The sequence below is a fragment of the Rattus norvegicus genome, chromosome 20 (assembly GCF_036323735.1).
Source record: "Rattus norvegicus strain BN/NHsdMcwi chromosome 20, GRCr8, whole genome shotgun sequence".
Classification (NCBI taxonomy): Eukaryota; Metazoa; Chordata; class Mammalia; order Rodentia; family Muridae; genus Rattus; species Rattus norvegicus.
Window position 1 is genome coordinate 11,666,141 of NC_086038.1, and position 20,908 is coordinate 11,687,048.

At 47.6% G+C, this 20,908-nt stretch overlaps 1 protein-coding gene and 1 pseudogene across 24 annotated transcripts in view; one reads left to right on the forward strand and one right to left on the reverse strand.

Moving 5' to 3' along the window:
• The window catches only part of Pcbp3 (poly(rC) binding protein 3), a 242,143-nt gene that overhangs the window by 30,562 nt on the left and 190,673 nt on the right, over window positions 1–20,908 (forward strand). For 14 of the 24 annotated variants that reach the window (XR_010060648.1, XR_005497206.2, XR_010060649.1 and 11 more), the window contains exon 1: window positions 11,541–11,793. The exons of 1 other annotated variant lie outside the window; for it this stretch is intronic. The gene's annotated coding sequence lies outside the window, so the exon portion shown is untranslated. Of the gene's footprint in view, window positions 1–10,819; window positions 11,794–20,908 lie in introns of those variants that run through there. 9 more of the 24 variants (XM_063279056.1, XM_063279057.1, XM_063279061.1 and 6 more) reach the window with 5 other exon arrangements.
• On the reverse strand, window positions 2,165–4,104 carry Ahcy-ps1 (adenosylhomocysteinase, pseudogene 1; annotated as a pseudogene).

A 20,908-nucleotide genomic window follows, 5' to 3' on the forward strand; every position in this document is an offset into this window, starting at 1 on the left:
GAAAGGGAAAGAAAGAAAGAAAGGAAGGAAGAAAGAAAGGAAGGAAGAAAGAAAGAGAGAGAAAACTGACTTGGCAAAGGAAAGGGTTTATTTCACCACATGCCTTCAGGTCCCCTCCATCTTTGAGGGAAGTCAGGCAGTTCCTCAAAGTAGGAACATGGAGGCAGGAACCACGAAGAATGCTGCCTACTGACTGACGTGTTGTACCTCCACAAGGTCTTGTCAGGACGGTAGTGCAGACTAACAGTTTCACACAGTGGTTCAGATCCCAGAGATCTCAGGGGGGAGCCAGAGAGGCAAATGCTGTCCGTTCTAGCCTGGGTCAGGGTCTGGTGGGTCACCTACAACATATTGAATGGGGGCAGTCAAGCCCAAGGGAATGGCTTCAGTCTTGTGTCTTTGAGAGCGAGTAGCAAGTTCTGGAAGAATATAAGGCAGACATATTGTTGCACTTGCATTTGTATGAGCTGCTACATTGTGGTTCTGTGATTCTTTCCCTCACCTCCACAGTGACTAGGGTGATGGGTCTATTTGAGGAGGCAGCTCACTGTTGGGGACTCAAACAGTTCTGCCTGAGCAGAGGAGAGCTTTCAGATGGGAGCCGCTATATGCCAAGTACTAGTAACTCAGGTCTCTTCATTTGACTCTCCTGCCAGCCCCCAAATCAGACTTCTCTCCTTCCTGTTTTAGAGTTGGGGGCTCAAGGTGGTGGCAGGGGTGGGGGACTCACCTCACAGACTCATCAAGAAAATAAACGTGTTGTCATCTTTGACCAAAGCCAACTGCACTTGTTGTGTGTCTCTAATTTCCCTTTTGATAGTGTGATGGTTTGTATGTGCTTGGCCCAGGGAGTGGCACTATTAGAAGGTATGGCCCTGTTGTAGGTGTGGCCTTGTTGGGGTGGGCGTGGCCTTTTGGAGTGGGTGTGGTCTTGTTGGAGTGGGTGTGGCCTTGTTGAAGTGGGTGTGTCACTGTGGGCGTGAGCTTTAAGACCCTCCTCCTAGCTGCTTGGAAGCCAGTCTTCTCCTAGCAGCCTTCAGATGAAGATTTAGAACTCTCAGTTCCTCACGCACTGTGCCTGCCTGGATGCTGCCATGCTTCAGCCTTGATGATAATGGGCTGACCCTGTGAACCTGTAAGCCAGCCCCAATGAAATGTTGTCCTTATGAGAGTTGCCTTGGTTATGGTGTCTGTTCACAGCAGTAAAACCCTAACTAGGACATTTTTTTTTCTCTTAAAACCTTTTTGGGGCTAGGGATAAGGTGGGGGGTGCTAGAGAGTTCATGCCCGACATGTGCAAGACTCTAAGTTCAACACACATGCACATATGCAATGCGCCTAATTTAATTCCATGCAAATTAAGTTCTTTAACCTGATGGTTTTTTATTTTTTTTTCTAAGCCAGCCTATCACATGAGTTGGTCTCTTCAGACACATGTGATTTATTTAAAGGACTCTAAGTACAGTGTCAAGCACACCCAAACTGAAACAAGGTTGAGATGAAAGTGAAGCCATTTAAAAACTTCTATTTAACGAAAAAAAATTTTTTAAATTAAAAAAAAAAAAAACCTCAGGGCGCATGCAATTTAACACAATTACTAATTTAAAGTTACTTATTTAAAATTAGTAATTATGGTCCTATTTTAGGAGGCTAGTGCGAATGAATATGCTCTATTATTTCAGACACCTTGGTTTAGTGCCTTTCGAAACTGTGATTCCAAGGGTCCCATCTAAGACGCTCTGCTTCAATAGCTGGCTGTCAGAGCTAAAGAGAACATCTCGGAGGAATATGCAAATTGAAAATGTAAAAAGTGTGTTGCTGGCTGTACTTCCAAAACTCACAGTATTCTTTGCTCAGACCATCCATCAATTATGCAAAGGCTTTTGGTGAAGTTGGGCTGGTAAATTTCCATTTTCCCCGACATCACAGCCTTAGCATGCTAACCAGAAAGCACAATGTTGGTACAGTTGCTGGCACAAAACTCACCCAAATCCTTCATATGGGAGTCCCCCTGCCATTCTGACTAGGTAAATGATCCCACATCTCAAAATGAACAAGTGTGATAGTCATGTGTGCCCTATAAAGGGCACAGATTGTTTTTTTAAATAGCCAAAATTCTTTAGGCACTAGAAACTGTATTTTATCCACCTTCCTTTGTTAACATTCTAAATAGTGTATAAACATTATAGAACGAATTAATCTGTTTGTGACCCAGGCTCGTGAAAGGAGCCACCAATTATACCACAGTGACAGGCCTTTTCCTATTTGTTTTGCCAGCCCCTTTCAGTCTCTGTCCCTTGTCCTTTCTTGGTTAATTTGTCCTTACCCTTGTGAAATAGGGGCCAAAAGTACCAACTCAGTATTAGGTCTAAGAGACGGCCCAACAGTAAAAAGGCCAAGCTCTCAGGAACTTTCAAACTCCAGTGGTACCTATCCTTTGGTAGAGCTCCTTCTCAGGTCCTGGGCTGAGAAATCAGAGGATCTGTAAACCAAGCACACGGATCTAAAGACCAAACGAGAGTCTGGATAGTAAGGTGCATGGGCTTGTGACCACAGTAACATCCAGCTTCGGGACTTCCAAGACTTCTGAGCTCACGTCCCCTGGGATGCCTCCTGGGTACCCCTTTGCTCCCTCTGCCACACAGGAAACAATACGAGGGATACAACAGAAGCCAAAGACAGAAAGACCAGTCACAGTGGTGGTAAGGGCGGAGGGACGGGGTGAAACACTGGTGAAGTGTCTGCAAAGTTGGTGACATTTGTCCTTGGGAACGAGAGGTAGGGCCTGGAACAAGGATGGCAGCTGGAAGGTGAAGGGCAATCCCAGATCTCAGCAGTGGCAGTGATCAGGCTTGAAGGGTCATTAATGGGCATGCCCAGATACTGGGCCCGCTTCTCAGTCAGCTTGGTCAGTTCCACATTCGGCTTGCCCAGGTGGGCTTCAGCCACTGCCTCATCCAGCTTCTTAGGCAGGAAGTGAACCCTAACGGGGTACTTGTCTGGGTGGGTCCACAGCTCAATCTGTGCTATCACTTGGTTCGAGAAGGAGTTGCTCATCCTGAAGCTGGGGTGGCCCAGGTTGACCAGATGGCCTTCAACCAGCAAGATGATGTGGTGCCCATTCTTTAGCCAGTGGTGGTCCACCTGGGGCTGGATGTTCACTTTCTCCACAGCACCCTCATTGAAGCCACTTCACATAAATCTCCACTTCAAAGTGTCCAGTGTTACAAACAATGGCACTGTCTTTCATCTGTTCAAAGTGCCGGCCAAGGATGATATCAACACAGCCTGTGGTGGTGACAAAGATGTCGCTCTCCTTACAGCCCTTGTGCATGGTGTTTACCTCACAGACCTTCATAGCAGCTTACAGTGCATTGATGGGGTCAATCTCAGTGATGATGACTTGGACCCTGAAATCCCTCAGGGCCTGGGTACAACCCTTGCCCATATCACCATAGCCGGCTACCAAGGCCCCCTTGCCCACAATCATCGCATCTGTGGCCTGCTTGATGCTATCTATGAGGGACTCCTGGCAGCTGTAGAGGCTATCAAACCTGCTCTTGGTGATAGAATTGTTGACATGGATGGCAGGCACCTTCAGTATCCCATTGGCCATCGTCTTGTACACATTGTGGACCCCATTCGAGATCTCCTCAGAGATACCTCGGATGTCTGACAGAAGCTGTGGGTATTTGGTGTGGATGAGGTTAGTAAGGTCACCACCATCCTCCAGAATCATGTTGAGGGGTCCCTCCTTGAAGTGTAACGTCTGCTCAAGGCAGCACAGGTACTCCTCATCTGTCTCGCCCTTCCAGGCAAACACTGGAATACCAGCCTTGGCAATGGCAGCTGCTGCATGGTCCTGAGTAAAGAAGATGTTGCGGCTGGACCACTGCACCTCCAGGGCCATGAGAGTCTCAATAAGGGCAGCAGTCTGCACAGTCATGTGCAGGCAGCCAGCAATGCGAGCATCCTTCAGTGGCTTGGAGACATCTCCCGCATGCGCATCAAACCTGGCATCTCATTCTCAGCTATGTCCAGGGCCTTTCATCCCTAGGCAGGCAGTCCGATGTCTGCTTCTCTGTGAGGCAGTTTATCAGACATCTGGTGGTGCTTTCAGTAGGAGCGATGAACTCAGTGAAGGGGGCCTGGGCAGTGTGGGACAGGACAGATTTTAGAAACAATGTCACATGATGTTAAACACAGTTCTGCACACGCACAGAAACACTTGAACGTGACACACACAAAGTCATTGTCAGAAAGCTCATTCCCTGCAGCTTCTGAAGCCACATCTTCCTTTGGGCCTCAGCTCCTTCTCCTTGGGTTATAACTTTCAGGGGTCACTTCAGGGACGGTCTGAAACACACTCTCCGCCTTTGTATTTGAATGGTCAAACTATCAGGTGCCTTGCTCCTTCCAGAGCTTCGCTCCTTGGCTTGGTCACCACGGTCTCCACCATTTCTCTTCTACTTCTTTATGCTTCCAACTCAGCAGGCAGCATAGGGAAACGATTCCTAGCTCATTCAGGGAGCTGGAGTTGCTTGCTTATAAAGCCCGAGGAAGGCTAGCAGGACCTATCACAACTGTTCGCTTTGGACCAATCACAACCCTTAGCGCTAACGGACTTGTGTTTGGACCAATCATCATCTTGCTGTTTGGCATCAATCACAGTCATGGTTGGTTTTGGCCAATAACAGCCTGGCCTGTAGAGTTACAGCCATCCCTCTGCTAGACAGCAGTGGAGAGGGAGGGAGATTTCTTTTTTCTTTTTTCTTTTTTCTTTTTGTAAGGTAGAAATGCTTGCAGAATTATGTAGGGTTGCAGTAGCAAAAAGATCGGCCTAAGTTGTTTCAGACAGCCCCGGAGGAGGTTACACTGTCGTGGCAATCAGCTGTGATTATTGTGAAGTTGTGTTAAGGCCTCTGCAGGGTATTCAAGATGGCTGGTGTTGGCTGGGAGACGTTCCTTATTTGCAAAAGGGAATAAGGGAGAGGCTAATAGCTACTAACTGTGGCGTCAAATTGCCCATCTTCATTGTCTTTGCTTATTTACAGGAAAATGAACTTCAGAAAGTGTGTTTATGACATACGCTTAAGCAGTAAAAGTGATTTCCTTTTTCACCCTGCGATGTAGGTTCGCTACGTAGTCTTGGCTAGTCCAGGATCTTGCTAGTTAGACCAAGCTGGTCTTGAACTCACAGAGGCTTTGCCTCCCAAGTGTTGGGATTAAAAGTGTGTGCCATCATGGCTACTAATCTTAATAGATTTTTTAAAAGCAATGTTTTTTTTTTAAAGATTTATTTATTTATTATATATAAGTACACTGTAGCTGTCTTCAGACACACCAGAAGAGGGCATCGGATCTCTTTACAGATGGTTGTGAGCCACCATGTGGTTGCTGGGAATTGAACTCATGACCTCTGGAAGAGTAGTCGGGTGCTCTTAACCGCTGAGCCATCTCTCCAGCCCAAAAGCAATGTTTTTAACAATGCTTTGCACCTGCTCCGTGCCCCAGGGAAAGGCAGGTGCCCCTTATCTTTCTTAATACTTAATACCAGAGGAGCTAGTGTCGCTGATCTTTCTGGGTCCTGAGGTAGAGGGGGTTGAAGTTATAGAGGAGTGGAAGGTGCTGAGGATACAGACTGGTCATGTGGGCTGTCCAGAAGTGTGTGTGTGTGTGTGTGTGTGTGTGTGTGTGTGTGTGTGTGTGTGTGTGTGTTGGTGTGCGCTAATGGGCATGCGCGTGCGCAGGCATGCATAAGCATGTCCTCAGTGGTGAGGGCCTCTGTATCCCAGGGTCGCAGCAACAGCAACAGCTGGCACTGAGGCCTGAGAATAGAAACCTCCTCCTTTGCCCTTCTCTGCCACTGGTCTCTAAGACTAGGGTCCTAGGGTCTCTCGTGCTGCCCGTGTCTTTTTGGCATAATACAAGGTTGATAAGCAGAGGCGCTGCCTGTGTGAGGGGCTGGAGGTTGCGGTGGGAGTTGTCACGTGGTCTCTGCCTCGCCTCAGATATGGAGGAGGGAGCTTCTCTATGGCTCTTTCTTGAGGTGTGTGTCCACGAAGGGAACCAGGGTGGAAGCCTGTAGATTTATTTTATGTCTATGAGCACACTGTCACTGTCTTCAGGCACACCAGAAGAGGGATCGGATTCCATCCGATGGGTGTGAGCCACCATGTGGTTGCTTGGAATTGAACTCAGGACCTCTGGAAGAGCAGTCGGTGCTCCTAACCGCTGAGCCATCTCTCCAGCCTGCCTGTAGACCTCCTGATTTGCTTGGTTGCCTAGCCTTGTTGATGGGCTTCAGAGAAGTTCCTATTGGATAGGCCAGGATTCTGACCTAAGCACGGACTTGCTGGACCCAGGAGTACCGTGGTGGGACTTGTAATTGGGAGAGGCCCCCTAGGTTCCCATCATGGCCTGTTCTCCCTGCTCATAACTTACCCTTTTCATGGCTTATTTCTTTTGTCATTCATATTGTTGAACTTTCACCTTAAACCTTTTCTGGAGACCATTTATTATGAGGAAGTAGGGTGCACCTATACTTAACGAGAAAATTGGTCAAGTCTTGGTAGGGTTGGACCCCTTCCCGGCCAGCTTCTATTATAGGGATCGTCTGAATAGTCCCACGTGTTTAAATCCTCCGTGGCTATTAGAGTGGATCACATCAGTTGAAGTCTAAGGGGACTCTAATTTTAAAAAGCAGCCCATGAGAGTGAAAGTCTATTCGGACCCTTAATTGTGCACAGGTAAACCAAGGTCATGCATGACTCTTGCCCACTCTGGTCTGCTCAGCCTCTCCTTGGGATCTGGTGTTTGAAAGCATCGCGTTTCCCTTCCGGTATCTTTCTAATTACCTAGTGAAGGTTTGGGGTGGGGGGGGGATGGTGGGTGCCACGGGGCTCATGACTAAAACAGAGAGTGGTTCTAATTTTAGTCTTAATGGTGCCAGTTGAGGCACAGAGAAGGGGAGGGGTGTTTGGCTGCCTCTGCACTGAAAGTCTTCCTGAAATGAAGCCAGGCTGACCATGGGGCTCTGCTGCCCTGTGGCGCGCACAGAGACCCAGCTTTTCTCCCGTTTATACAAACACACCAGAAACCTTGCTTTTAAAAAAAACAATAAAACTGGAGCTGCTTGATTGCAGTGAGGAAGGGTCCTCTCTGCTTCTCTGACTGTGTCTCTGTGTCTCTGTCTCTCTCTCTCTGTCTCTGTCTCTCTCTGCCTTTCTCTGTCTGTTTCTCTCTCTGTCTGTTTCTGTGTCCCTCTGTCTCTGTCTCTGTCTCTCTGTTTGCCTTTCTCTGTCTGTTTGTTTCTGTCTCTCTCTGTCTCTGCCTATCTGTCTGTTTCTGTGTCTCTCTGTCTCTGTCTCTCTGTTTGCCTTTCTCAGTCTGTTTGTTTCTGTCTCTCTCTGTCTCTGCCTGCCTGTCTGTCTGTCTGTCTGTTTCTGTCTCTCTCTGTCTCTGCCCCTCTGTCTGTCTCTGTCTCTCTCTCTCTCTCTGCCTCTCTGTCTGTCTCCGTCTGTTTCTCCTTCTCCCTCTCCCTCTCTCTCCAGCAGTAGTGCAGTCTCCAGGGTCTAAGAAGTCTGTTTCAGAGGTGCTGCTTCAAGTCAGGCTGCTGATTCACTTGCCTCTGGGTAGGAGTGAGGAGAGCTGGAGGACAGCACTAGCTGTCGTCCACTGGGGACCAGGTCCTTCCCACAGTCAGATGTTGGAAGCTGCACGAGAGTCACCGATGGGCTGGCACAAGTGGTTCTGCACACATTCAGCGATTTTTTTTTCTCCCTTTAAGTTTTCCTGCTTGGCTGGGCCCCTGTTACTGACCCTGGTACTCTTTCCTTGTCTGTAGAGGAAACAAAAGCACAGCCACCTGCAGGCAGGGATGTGGTGCTGGTCCTTGTGCTCACTGTGGTCCTCTAGGACTGGGGCTAGAGGAATATGGGAAGGCACAAGGTGACCAGAACCTTCTCAGAATGCAGAAAACACAAACTTCCACACAACGTGGTTCTGTGGAAAGTTCAAGGAGGGAGGGAGGCTAGAGACATAAGTTATGACACCAGCTGTGAGAGATTGTGCATGTGAGAACTGGAGGTTCTCTACCCTTTTCCCTGGAGGTCTCAGGGTGAATATGGTTTCAATTCATGTTACTATCCATCCCTAGCTCCCCCCCAGACCCTCTGCCACACACACACACACACAGTGGGATTGCCTCTGCAGCACTCCATCCCAGGTAACAAGGACAGGATCCTGTCAAGTGAGGGCAGCATATGGCTGTTGCCTCTTAGACAGGGCGGTGAGGCAAGGTGAGAGTTCCTTAATTGCCCCACCCAGTAACAACCAGACTCAGGATTAACCAGGTAAGTTCGAAGAGGTAGGACGACGACTCAATCTTGGTGATGGTGATGATGGTGGTGATTATGATGAGGATGGCGATTGTAGTTCTCGAGCGGGGTATCCGATACAACACTGGCTTCCTGTCTTTTGATTTTTCCTATACTCCCTCTGGCTCCCAGAATCCTCTAAGAGCAGCCTGCTCAGCTCAGGCAGGGTTTTTTTTTTTTTTTTTTTTTTTTTTTTTTTTTTTTTTGAGAGAGCGCCCAGCAGCTGTCCTGGAGAAAGGAAGGAGTTAGTAGTAGAAACAGCTAGAGATGTCCTTCAGCAAGAGGGCTTAGACTCTGCTTTTCCACTAGGGGAAGTGTCTCCTCCTGTTCCTCTGTTCCCGGCCTCATGCAGAAGGTGGTTCCGATGGTCAGGCTGGTCCTTAGTTCCAGGAAGTCTCAGCAAGGAAGTGGAGTCCAGCTAAAAGGTCAGCAGAGGCCACTCCAGGTCCTGCTCCACACTTTGTCCCTCTGCTCTCTGTTCACCCGTAGCTCCGAGCAGGAGGGGGCTGCAGCTGTCGAGCTGGTGTGGGCTTGGGCTGTGTTCCACCAGAGAGGAGGGGGGAGGGGAAGTGGAGGGGGGAGGGGAGGCCTGCTTGTCTCTTAGGATTTGACATTAATTACCATCATGACTGCTTTCTGCGAGTAACTATTTTACCAGCACTTTGAGAGCCATCGAATGGGGAGCTAAAGGGGGCCTCCACACCCACCCCTCCAGATGTCCCAGCCTTTGGAAACTGGTCTCCCAGCTCTCTGGTGGCAGGGATATGTGCAGCAATCTGGAGGGCCAAGTGCTCAGAGACTTCCTAGGGCTTGGTCTGACATCACAGTAAGCAGATGATAATTACAAGGTTCCTTCGCTCCCCACTCTCCACACCCCAACAAGACACCATGGAGTTATTTATAAATACAAGCCCCCGGGTGCACCTCTCCTGGGAAGGACCACGCTGACAGCGTACTGGTGGTGCTAATGGAAGGCAGGAAGCCTGAGTTCGGAGGGGATGAGGGACTTGCGGAGGGAGGGTAATGGGTCAAGCAGCTGCCACACAGCCAGGGGCGGGGCTGCCTGCCCTGGCTCTCAAAGATCTGCTGGGATATGGAACGGAGAGCCTGCCCGATTGTCTCTCGTGTCAAGGGTGGGGCTCGGGGATGAACCGCTCTTTCTCTTCCCAGGGTTGGCAGGAACTGGAAATAATTGAAAGTCGTTAGGGTCCAACATGCTGCCTTGAAAACACTATCATTACTCTCCTAATGACTAAGTGTGTCTTCCAGGAGAAGATGGAGGCAGCTGAGCCCTCCTCCCCTCAACCCCACGGCTCCTGGGGAATAGAGTAGGAGGCTGGCAACCTGTAATCTGGAGCAGGGGGTGCTTCGGCAGAGCCTGATGGCAGCTCCAGCCTCCGGAGCCACTGTGCAGAGCCCAGGAGGCCGATGGCCTGAGCTGGTCCTGAAGACACCGGATCTTAGTTCAAGTCCCGCCTTAGACCTGGGTACTGCTGGTGGGTTCAAGGTTCATCCCCCAGGGGAATCCTTGTTTCGGGGACTCCCAGCATGCTGCCTGAAGTACCGTCCTCCACATTTCTGTCCTCCTCTCTGCCCCAGCACAGGGCTTAAGGTGCAGTAATGTGCAACAAGGCTACCCATGTGCTCTCTAGATTCTCCAGGTAAAGATTCATGGTTTGCTGTGGCTGGATTTAGCTTCTGGGTAGGGCCTGCATGTGCGACAGCCCCCTGCTTGCCCACCCCTTTTCTTTTAAGAGATTGTCATTGAGTCACACAGGTTATGTTTGAAGAAAACTAAGAGCACAGTCCTTTCTGACCCATCCATCCCACGTGACTACTGTATGTGTCTGTATATAGTACTGTATATCCTACGTGTCTACTAATATGGGGGTCCAGAACTTTCCCTCTCAGAGTAGATTCCAGGACATCAGACCCGCAGCACTATGGGCATTCCCAAGAGTCCCAACATGGTTACTATGATGAGGCTTCAGACCCACAGAGTCTTTCTGACTCTACCATAGAGGTCACGGTTATAACAGTGGAGGGCTGAGGGGAGTGTGATATATTGTTCTTAGCACCAAAGTGAGTCATTGGTGGGTTTGAGGCTCAGGGCCAGATGAGTTTTGTCATCTCAGCTAGAATGTCACCCTCAACCCACTTCTCTGCTCACCCATCTGTTCATATGACAACAAAGAAGCAACCCTGTCTCCCAGAGATGCTTCTCCAAAGTCTGGAGGTAAACGTGTGGATCTCCCCACCTGCAAAGGGCAAACCTTGATTCTCGAGTCCAAAGAGGTTGTGGTTCAGGTTGCTGTAGAAAGGCCTTAGGAAGCTAGGAAGGATGACCCTGGGTGCCTGGATATCTAGGTACTGGTGGAAGTTCCCAGGACTCCCAGCTTGTATCAGTGCCGGGATTACAATAGAGTCTAATACTAATAGAGGACAATCAGATGAAAGAGTTTAGTTAATTGACACAAAATAGAGCAGGACACTTTCGGGGAAAGGAGCACAAAGACGATAACAATTTGACATATTTTCCAACAGCCACTACCACAGCCAGTTCTTCCATTGGCCTTGAATCATTTGTGGACAGGTGTGCAGGCTCAGAACTGGACACAAGTTCTGCAATCTGGGCTGTGTTGGCTATCAAAAGCTCCCAGGCAGAGAGAGGGGCACCCTGTGAAGGACTGCGGTCAACGGATAAGGCCCACACAATCGCGAAGGGCTGTGGGTCCAACTGACCGCCACGGAATATCAGCGCGCGCGCGAGACTGGGTGTCTACAGTCTCCCGCTAGCCGCGTGTGCCAAACACTTGCAGGCAATCATACTGGAGATGCAGGCCCCGCAGCCATCTCACAGCCAAGCATCCACTCCCTTCCCTCTAGCCTTCTGGAGGCTCCGCCCCAGGCCTGGTCTAGGCCCCGCCCCATTCTGCTCACGCCCAGGCCCCGCCCCATCCTGTCCCCGCCCCCGCCAGTTGACTAACCTTCCCAGAAGCCCCGCCTCCTCCCAGCCCCAGAGTGGGGCCCCGCCCAACCCTAACCGCCCTTCGACGCTAAACGGCTTCTAGCCGGAGAGCTTCCCGCGCTCTAATTGGCCGTGTTGGTCACCGTTCCGCAGTTCGATTGGCTCCCGGCGCCCGCTTTCTCAGGCCCTGCCCTTGGGCGGAGGCGGGGCCAGAGGCGGCGGGCTGCGCGGGAGTGGCTGGCTGTGCGGAGGGGGCGGGTCCTCGCCGCGCGCAGTGCTCGGGCCAGAGCTCGAGGCGCTGCTTACCGTCGCCTGAGCTAGGAGACGCCGTGGCCGCCGCTGGGTCGCCTCGGGCTTCGCGTCGCGCCGTGTCTGCCTCCTCTGCCCCACCCGATCGGCAGCACAGGCTCTACCTAGTCCGCGGCCTCCCTGTCCGCGGCGGGGCAGGTGAGTGAGTGGCGGCGGGTTGGGGGGGGGGTCCAGCACGGAGGTAGCCCGCATGCCGTGTCCCAGGCCGGCCGAGACCCCGCCAAAGGCCGGAGGACCGGACAGTTCGCAGTCAGAAAACTTCATCCGAGCCGGGGTGTTGGGGGTCCTGGGGGAAGGGTTGAGGTTGGCGATCTCAGTACTAGGGCCGGGACCCTAGGCTGAGGCGAGGGTCCCAGGCTGAGGCGAGGATCCCAGGCTGAGGTGAGGGTCCCAGGCTGAGGGCGGAGGTCCTGTGAGAGAAGATGGGGGTACCAAGCTGAGGGTGGCGGTCCCAGGCCGAAGGTGGGGGTTCCAGGCCGAGACCAAGGTCCTAGGCTGAGGGCGGGGATCCCAGGACTGAGTACACAGATCTGAGGGCTGAAGGCTGAGGTTCCAGGGCTTAGTGTAGAGTCCCAGGCTTAAGGCAGGGTGGGGTGTCCCAGGCCAAAGGGATGGTCGGAGGACTGAAGGTGGGGATCCCAGAGGCAAGGGTACCAGGCTGAGCAAAGGGTAGAAGGAAGGTTCACAGGCTGAGATTGGGGTCCTAGGCTGAGTCAGGAATCACTTGCTGAGAGAGAGAGAGAGAGAGAGAGAGAGAGAGAGAGAGAGAGAGAGAGAGAGAGAGAGAGAGAGCGCTGGGCTGAGTGAGGGTCGGGCTCCCTGAATAGAGTGGTTCTTGGTGGCCCTTGGACTTGGAGCCTGGACCAGAGCAGGGTCCTAGACAGAAGTTCCCAGCGAGGGGCACAGCCTTGCCTGTGGTTTCTGGATTCAGGCACGGCCTAGGGTCCTAGTGAAAGTCTGATGGCAACTGGCCCTTGCCCACGTCGGGCGTGGGGGTGGGGGGTGGGGAGCCACTCAGGAGAACCCAGGCCTCTTCACTCCCTCCCCAAATTCAGAAGTTGACAGTGGACACATTACTCTGCAGGCTTTCGGGTCAGCACACAATAGCTGTGATCTCACTGGGACTTGCAAGGCTTGGACGGATGTCTTGTGATTGAGATGAGCTGGGGAGGAAAAAAAAAAAGAAGCCTAGAGGATGGATGTGGGGCGAGGGCAGGGTGCGGCCTCTTCTCCTCTCCCCTCCACTGCAGGCTCCTGTTTCTTCTTTCCTCTCCGTTCTCCTCAGATTTTCCACACCATCCATTAGAGCCAGAACAGGTAGACCAGACAGGCACCAGTTCCTCTTTTTGACAGCTGTATTTTCTGTTTTGGGAAAGAGGTGTGCTCAGAACTGTTTCTTATTGTTTCCCTGAAGTGTTTTGTTTAGTGAAAGTGTGTAGTTGTCTGCTATCCTTTCTTATTCTGCACTATGTTGTTCACACAGGAAATTTTTAAGTTAACAGAAGGTGGGCCCCAGGATTGGCTATTTTCTTTTCTTTCTTTCTTTCTTTTTTTTTTTATTTTACTTTTCTTTACAGCACCATGGACTTTTAAATCTCATTAGCTTTGTATGTGAACCAATGGCACTGTAGGTTGAGAAGGATTTTTAATGTCCCACCAAAAGGAATCCTAGGCGCCAGGGCCTTGGGTTTAGACCCTTCGAGACCAGACTACATAGCTAGCATACAAACTCTCCCTCTCAATCCATTTCTCTTGACACAGCCTTCCAGAAACTTAGTTTGCTATCTGAGGCAAACTTGTGACCCATTTCTCTTCTTTGGACTTATGATTTTAGTTCTGGAAGAACTGGCAGCTTTGTCTCTACTGAGAACTGACCCCCAGTCCCCACAACAAGAAGAGTTCATTATCTAATATCTGATATGATCGTTTTGCTCCAGAGAGGAGTGCGTATACATCAGTGCTCTCCAGAGATGGCTGGAGCATCAGAAAGGTTGGAGGAACTCTGAATGGGGTCTTGAGACTTAAGGTCCCTCAGCAAGCTCCTTCTTTTAGCTACAAGTTCAGCTGAGGCCTTCCCTTCTCTCCACTGCCTGTGTAGGTGCCATTATTAACACCATGCATGCTCAGTGCACATGCTTTGGAATTTATATAACTTCACACACACACAGTTAGAGCTTAGTATTGTAAACCTCGGGAAGAGAAGTTTCCAGGTTAGTGAGATGGCTTGGCATGTAAAAGTACTTACTTTGTATGCCTGATGATCTGACTTTAGTCCCTGAAGCCCATGGTGGAAGGAGTTATTTGATTCCTGAAAGTTGTCCTCTGCCCACCGCAGGAGCACTGTGCCATGTATGTGTGCAGACAGACTCAATAGTAAACTAAGTTTGTTAGAAATAGGGTCTTTATAATGGAAAAGGTCAGACACTATATCTGGAATTGAGAGCTGATGTTGCCCTAATAATGTTCTTTTGTAGGTAGAAGAATATTCACATAGATGAGTTTTCCAGCTTTTTATAAGAAAAAAAAAGCATGCAACATACAACACACAACACACAAGGCATGGTTATATCTTGTCATTTTTGAGTCAGGAATTGTTCTGTAGCTTAAGTTCCAAGCATGTCACTGTGAGACAGCATTGTCATCTATAATTTTTTCATGCTCAGTAATTTCACGATTGAGTTATAAAATAATCCTAAAAAAAAGATAACATTTTTAAGTTTGTGATTTTGTGTTGAGCCACATTATGGCTGTTCTTGGCTTCGTGTGGCCCCTGAGACATAGGTTAGACAGACATGCCTGGAACGTGAGATCTTCTTCCTATCTTAGCCTTCCAAATGATGAGACTGTAGGCATGTACCACCGTACCAGGCCTTGTTAGCCACTTTAAAGAGGCTGTCCTTTCCGCCTTGTTGGATACCAGAGAACATACTACATGTGTGAATTGTAAAAGTTCCCTCAGGTCCTTGGAGTGGTTCAGACAATAGAGGTTGGATTTTGTATCAGTTTCTGTGAGTTCTGGACTTAGACCAGTGTATCAGGGCAATGTCATTTCTATGTGGACAGAAATCTCAGAGATGTCTGAAGGAAATTGGTAGATGTATATTGTGTATACCCTTGGTGAAGGAGACGGGTGTTTTGGAATATAATAAAAACACCTGCTCACACATTGAAATTGCCTCACCTTAAGTATTTGCTAAAATGCTGTTGGTTTTGGGGCAGCTCTTAGCCTCTATAGGACAAGGCATGGACCCGCTGTCCATGGTACTGAACCAGTGTTTTTTCTCTCTCTCTCTCTCTCTCTCTCTCTCTCTCTCTCTCTCTCACACACACACATACACACACACACACACACACACACACACGAGATCCCTGTTTTCTTTCAAACTTTCTGTTCGGTGAGAATGGGTTTTGGAATTCCATTTAAAATAATTTCAGAATTCATGTTAATAAAGAAAAATTGTACAGGATAGCTTTGCTTGACTTGAATGAGAGGTGCCATTTAAGCAAATCATATCTCTCATTTTAAAAAGATAGTTTTGTTTTTTTGTTTTTTCTCTCTCCAGGTGAGGAGTTTCTGGCTAGGGACGCCAAGTAATGAGCATTGAAATGGAACAAGTGTCTGTTGTCTTAATAACTAGCATCAAACAAAAAAGGGGCCTTGATTGCAATATGTACAGGTATCTGTTCACAGGGCAGTGTGTCCCTAAACAGTGCCACTTGTAACACCCTCACACCTCTCTCTCAGCCTTCCCTGGAGAGAGACGGAGACTGTGAGTCTTGGTGATTGTCGAGCATTTTATTTCGTGGTGAGCAACATCTTCCATTGTGTATATAACTTTGAGGAATGTAAAACATCTCAGATAAAGTCTTTATTTCTCTTGTGGATGATTTCATTGGCTACTTTAGAATTGTTCCATAGGCTAGCAGGAAGAAATGATAGGTATCACTTGTATACACTTTTTCACATGGTGGTAGGTGGCCTGTGTTAATGGTGTTTGGCAGGGCAGTTGGGTACCAGATAGAGGAAGGTTGCTTATCATCGGCACCAAGCTGAGCGGATGGTTTTGAGTTTGGGAATAATTACCTGAACTGGCTGTCTGATACTAGGTTTCTTATGGTGTTTCTTTTGTGGAGGAAACCTGAGGGAAGCCTCCCTTTTTTTCGGTTCTTTTTTTTTTTTTTTTTTTTTTTTTTTTTTTCGGAGCTGGGGACCGAACCCAGGGCCTTGCGCTTCCTAGGTAAGCGCTCTACCACTGAGCTAAATCCCCAGCCCCTTTCCCTTTTTTTCAATCTGGCTTTCAGGTAGGAGTACTCTGAGAAACTTAAAACAAGGGCTCGTATTCTTGCTAAATCTTGTGTTGTGACCTTGGAGCCCATTATGGGAGTGAAGCCGTTCTTGTCCTAGAAGGGGATTTGTATTGAGGAAGAACATGTAAACAGGTGGCTGTAAGTGGCCACACCGTGAGGCTGTTGGGATGAGCAGCCTGCTGGGTGTGCTGAGGGCGCTTGGAAAATCTGAAAGCTTTGGAGAGGAAAGCAGCCTTTGGGCTAAGCCTTAAGGATGAGTTATAAATGTCTTGGCACAGGTGGAATAAGTTGATTCGAGAAAGACGAGGAGGTTAGAATGATTGGAAAACAGCGTTGATATGGAAGTGGGTGGGTTTGTGCATGGGTATTCCCAAGGAGCCAGGATACACACACTCTCTCTCTCTCTCTCTCTCTCTCTCTCTCTCTCTCTCTCTCTCTCTCTGTGTGTGTGTGTGTGTGTGTGTGTGTGTGTGTGTGTGTGTGTGTGTGGTGAGTTGGGGAGGGGCTGCGTAGTAAGGAGAATGATGGTTTCCCAACACCACGTCCTCATCCCCAAAGCTTGTGCTGTGTTATGTCACTTGGCAGGGGAATTGAATTGGGTAGCGGATAGAAAAAGGTTGGTCATCAGTTGGTTTTATAATAGGGAGGTGATCCTGGGTTGTCACAAGCATCCTTAAAGGTGGAAGAGGAAAACACCAAGAGTCAGTGTTAGAGTGATGTGAGGTGAGGGCTTTAGATGCCATCACTAGCTTTGAAGACAAAATAGGATATGCCAAGGAAAGTAGCAGCCCCTGAAAAAGGAAAGAAAAGGCTCTCAGAAAGGAGTCCGTCCAGTCCTTGATTTTAGTCCAGTGGGACACGACTCTTGTCTGCTGACCTCCAGAACTGTAGGTTAACAAAGGGTGGTGTGTTAAGCTAACATGCTTGTGGAGATCGGTGGTGGCAGCATCGGGAAACTGATGCAGCCTGGGACTTTGTTTTATGCATGCTTAGCTACCAAGTTTTAGGAGGAAGTCATATACTGAGATTGACCTTAGAGAACCGAGGTGATTCCTGCTGTTTGGGAGTTTGCCCCAAGTAAAAGTGATTTTGATGCCTACTTTTATTCCCAGACAAGATGGGGGGGATATTTGAGGCTGTGTTGTCTGACCTGAAAACCACTCTGTCTCCTTGCAGCTGGTTCAGCCGCTGCTTTTGCAGACCGCCATGCTCCACTGGCTCCCCTTTGCTCTGTGCTGGGCCTGGGAGATGGTAGTCTAGGTGCACACCGCTAAGACCATGGGCCACGGCCCCGGTTGTTGTCAATTACTTCCCCAAAGCTTGATTCCCAGCCTCAGGCATCCTTTAATCTTTAGATAATAGCGCTGCCAATCTGGTAGGTCTGAAATATCTCACAGTTTTAATTTGCATTTCCCTGATTACTAGTGAGTTTGATGATTTTTACCAACCCATCTCCCCTTTTTTTTCCCCACTAGGATTTTTTTCCCCTATAGATTGTAAGCTGATGTCGTTCATCTGTTTATTGTCTGGTTTGTGTCCTTGTACCTTTTTTGGGGTTCTTTATATATTTTTGATTCTATTTTTGTTTCACTACTATTCTTTAAAAAAATGTTGCTTTGACGAGTAGATGTTTAATTCTAACGTAGTCAAAATCATCCACCTTTTCTTTATGATTCGTGGCTGTTGGGCCTTATTCAAGCAATCTGTGTAAGTTGAAAGTTATAAGACAGACTTTTCTTTTTAAGAAGTTGAAATATTTGACTTATATTTTACTTGGAATTCATTTTTATACACATTGTGAGATAGAGGTCTGCTTGCTTTTAGAATTTTTTTAAAAAATGCCTAACTAATTGTACAGTTAAGCATCCTTTCCCAGTGATCTGCAGTGTTACTTTTGAAACAGACTGAATTTTACACATGGTGAGGATGAATTTTCTGTTTTGTTTGTTTTTGGTTTTTTATAAACACAGATTCTCTCTGTAGTCCTAGCTGTCCTGGACTTTCTCTGTAGACCAGGCTATCCTTGAACTCAGAATTCCACCTGCGTGTTGTCCCACAGGCCTGGTCTTTTTTGGTGTATGTGTGCGGTATTTTTATATATAATGATAATTTAATTTCTTTGTTTATAGTCCTCAAGTATTTTACTTACTTTTGATGGAATACTAGGCAAAGCTCCTAGAAACTGGAGAAGATTAACTTTGTATTGCTTCTCACTTTAGGAATAATCCGGTTAGAAGTTTAATAGCGAACTTTGCTTTTATATTTTAGTCGGTTCCTTTTATTAGTTTATGGATTGTGTCATCTACTAATAGCTTGATGAAAGTGTTTTTAAACAGTCAGTTGGGCATGATGACAGATGCCTGAGTGAATCCTAGCACTTGGGAGACTGAGACAGGAGGATTTTATGCTCAGGGCCAGCCTGGACTACATAGTGAGACCCTGTGTTAGAGAAACTAAAAATATATTTTGATTTTTATTAATGTTTCAAATATACTTACTTAGAGCATTTTTTAATGTTTTTTCTTCTTCCACTAAAATAAAATTAGTTTAAATCTGTAAATTTTAAGCTATCATTAATTTCTTGGGGTCATACTTCTTTTCGTCATGAGGTACCATGCTAAACCCTATTATTGGAATTAGACTCTTATTTCATTTAGGATTGTCATACCTATTCATAAGGGACACTGGTCAGTGACAAGCTTCTCCTGTATTACCATTTTAAGAGTTGGTGTCAAGGTGTTACTTCACCCACTCTGGAACAGTTCTTAGAAGGGAACACACCTTGACATCTGGAAGTTGACAAAATTACTTGTTTTTTTTTTTTTTTTTTGTTTTTTGGGTTTTTTTTTTTTCTGAAGCCTTGCTATGTAGTCTAGATTGGGCTTAGAATTCAAAAATCTCCCTGCCTAAGCTTCCTGGATGCTGGGTAGGAATGCAGCTGCACATCTGTCAGAACTGCTGAGATTCTCAGCGCCTGCTCCTCTTAGAACCTTAAGGCTTTTGGATAGACAGTCAGCTAAAAGCGCTTGCTAGTAGACCTGCTCACATAGAATGGGGCCAGGGAACGGAATCTCTTCTCATGCCTCACAAGCGTCGGAAACCTGAACCTTAGCAAGTATTGGTCATCGTCACCCCACTGAAAGACTAATGGATGTTGGTGTGGTAGAGGGCATCCAGCCCTTCACGTGCTGCCCTCTAGGTTTTGCCCATAGACTTTAAGGTTCATGGTTGTGGAGATTTAATACTATGAATCAGTGGTTCCTGGGGTTTGGGCTGCTGGTACTTATCTCATAGTGTTAGCACTTGTCCTATCAAGCTAGTAGTGCCCATGTCTCCCAGCAGAAAGTCAGAGATCCCAGTCTCTTAGTGCACTTGTGGGCACACCACCACAGCACCTCTTAATACCATTATTTTGGGGACTAAACCTTCATATTTGGACCTTTAGGGAACCCGATTCTTACTCTTTCTAAAAGTTGTCCTGGGCATACTGCTGTTCTATAGAGAAAAGTATCTTTTTCTCTCTTTCCAGATATCTAACTCTTAGCCTTCCTTCAAGGCAGGTGCACCCTCTGTACTCCGGTGACAGTTCTCTGAGCTCACCCTGACCCTTAGCGAGCTCTCATTTTCCTGTTCTTATAGTACTGTCCTGCCTTTGCTGTGCACAGAGCAGATTGGTCAGCGAGCTTCAGATCCAAGCACACATTTCCTTCAATTGCCTGGGCTCTCTGTGAGAAGCTGGATATAGTTAAGGTGGTCCCGTCACGATATTCCTCCTCAAAGGAAAAAGAAATTCTCTTTGGGTGGATGTAGGTGGAACCTGTGACTTTCTTCTAGACCACAGCATATGGCCATGATGACAGAATGCTACTCCCATGTTGTATTATGCCAAATCCCATCTTGTTGGAGATTTAATGTATAGACTCCTTTTTCGACTTGTTGGAAATAGCGAGGAAGGCTAGAGATGTGAGAGAGCCTCCTGGAGCTGAGGGTAGACTCAGAACAAATAGTCAAAAGTCCTTACAGTGCAGGGAAACAGCTCCCCTCCCCAACACACATACCAGTTACGTCTTCAGATGAGAGAGCACAGCGGGACCAGCACCTTGACTGTGGTCTTGGGAGACCCTAAGCAAGAGGGTCAGCTAAGCCTGTTAGGGTTCCTGACTCTCAGAGAGTGTGATAAGGGCGTGTGTTGTCATAGCCTATACAGCCATAGAAAACTAATGTCTCCTGACCTTCTAGTTAGACTCAGTAGAAATATGTTTGGATTGCTGAAGAGTCAATCTATTTGAGGTAGTTTATATTTAATTTAAAAAGCATTTTTCCTACTTATAAAGTAATATGCTTTGTTTAGAAAAATCAAAGCAAGTAGAAAGATATACCTTTCACCTATCGTGTGTGTGTGTGTGTGTGTGTGTGTGTGTGTGTGTGTGTCTTGTGATGTATAATATATGATATGCCAGGCATATCTTAAAATTGTGATTCATTCCATAACATATTCCATAAATACTTTTCCCCCCTTTAGGCCTGGGATAGTAGCTTAGTGGGAGAGAGTATGCCTAGCCTTCACGACATTGTGTGTTCATGTTCCCATACCAAACAAACTATGAGAACTCCCGCCCAGTCATGAGTAGTTGGGTGGATGGCAGCATGCTATTCCGGTGGATGTCCCAGTTCATCAAGCTACTTCCTTGTCACTGGGTATTTACTCTATGTAGCATTGAACCTTTGGTAAATAGTCTATACAAAACGATCATGGATTGGTGAATACTTCTGCAGGGTAACTTTCAGAAGGCAGAACTACACGTCAAAACTTATAAATGCTTTTTAAGCCTTTCCATGCCTTCCTATCTAGCTTACAGCATTTCAAAAAAAAAAAAAAAGTACAATTTAAATGTCTGTTTCTATAACTCACCAGGTTGGGGTAGGACAGAAGTATTGATTTTTT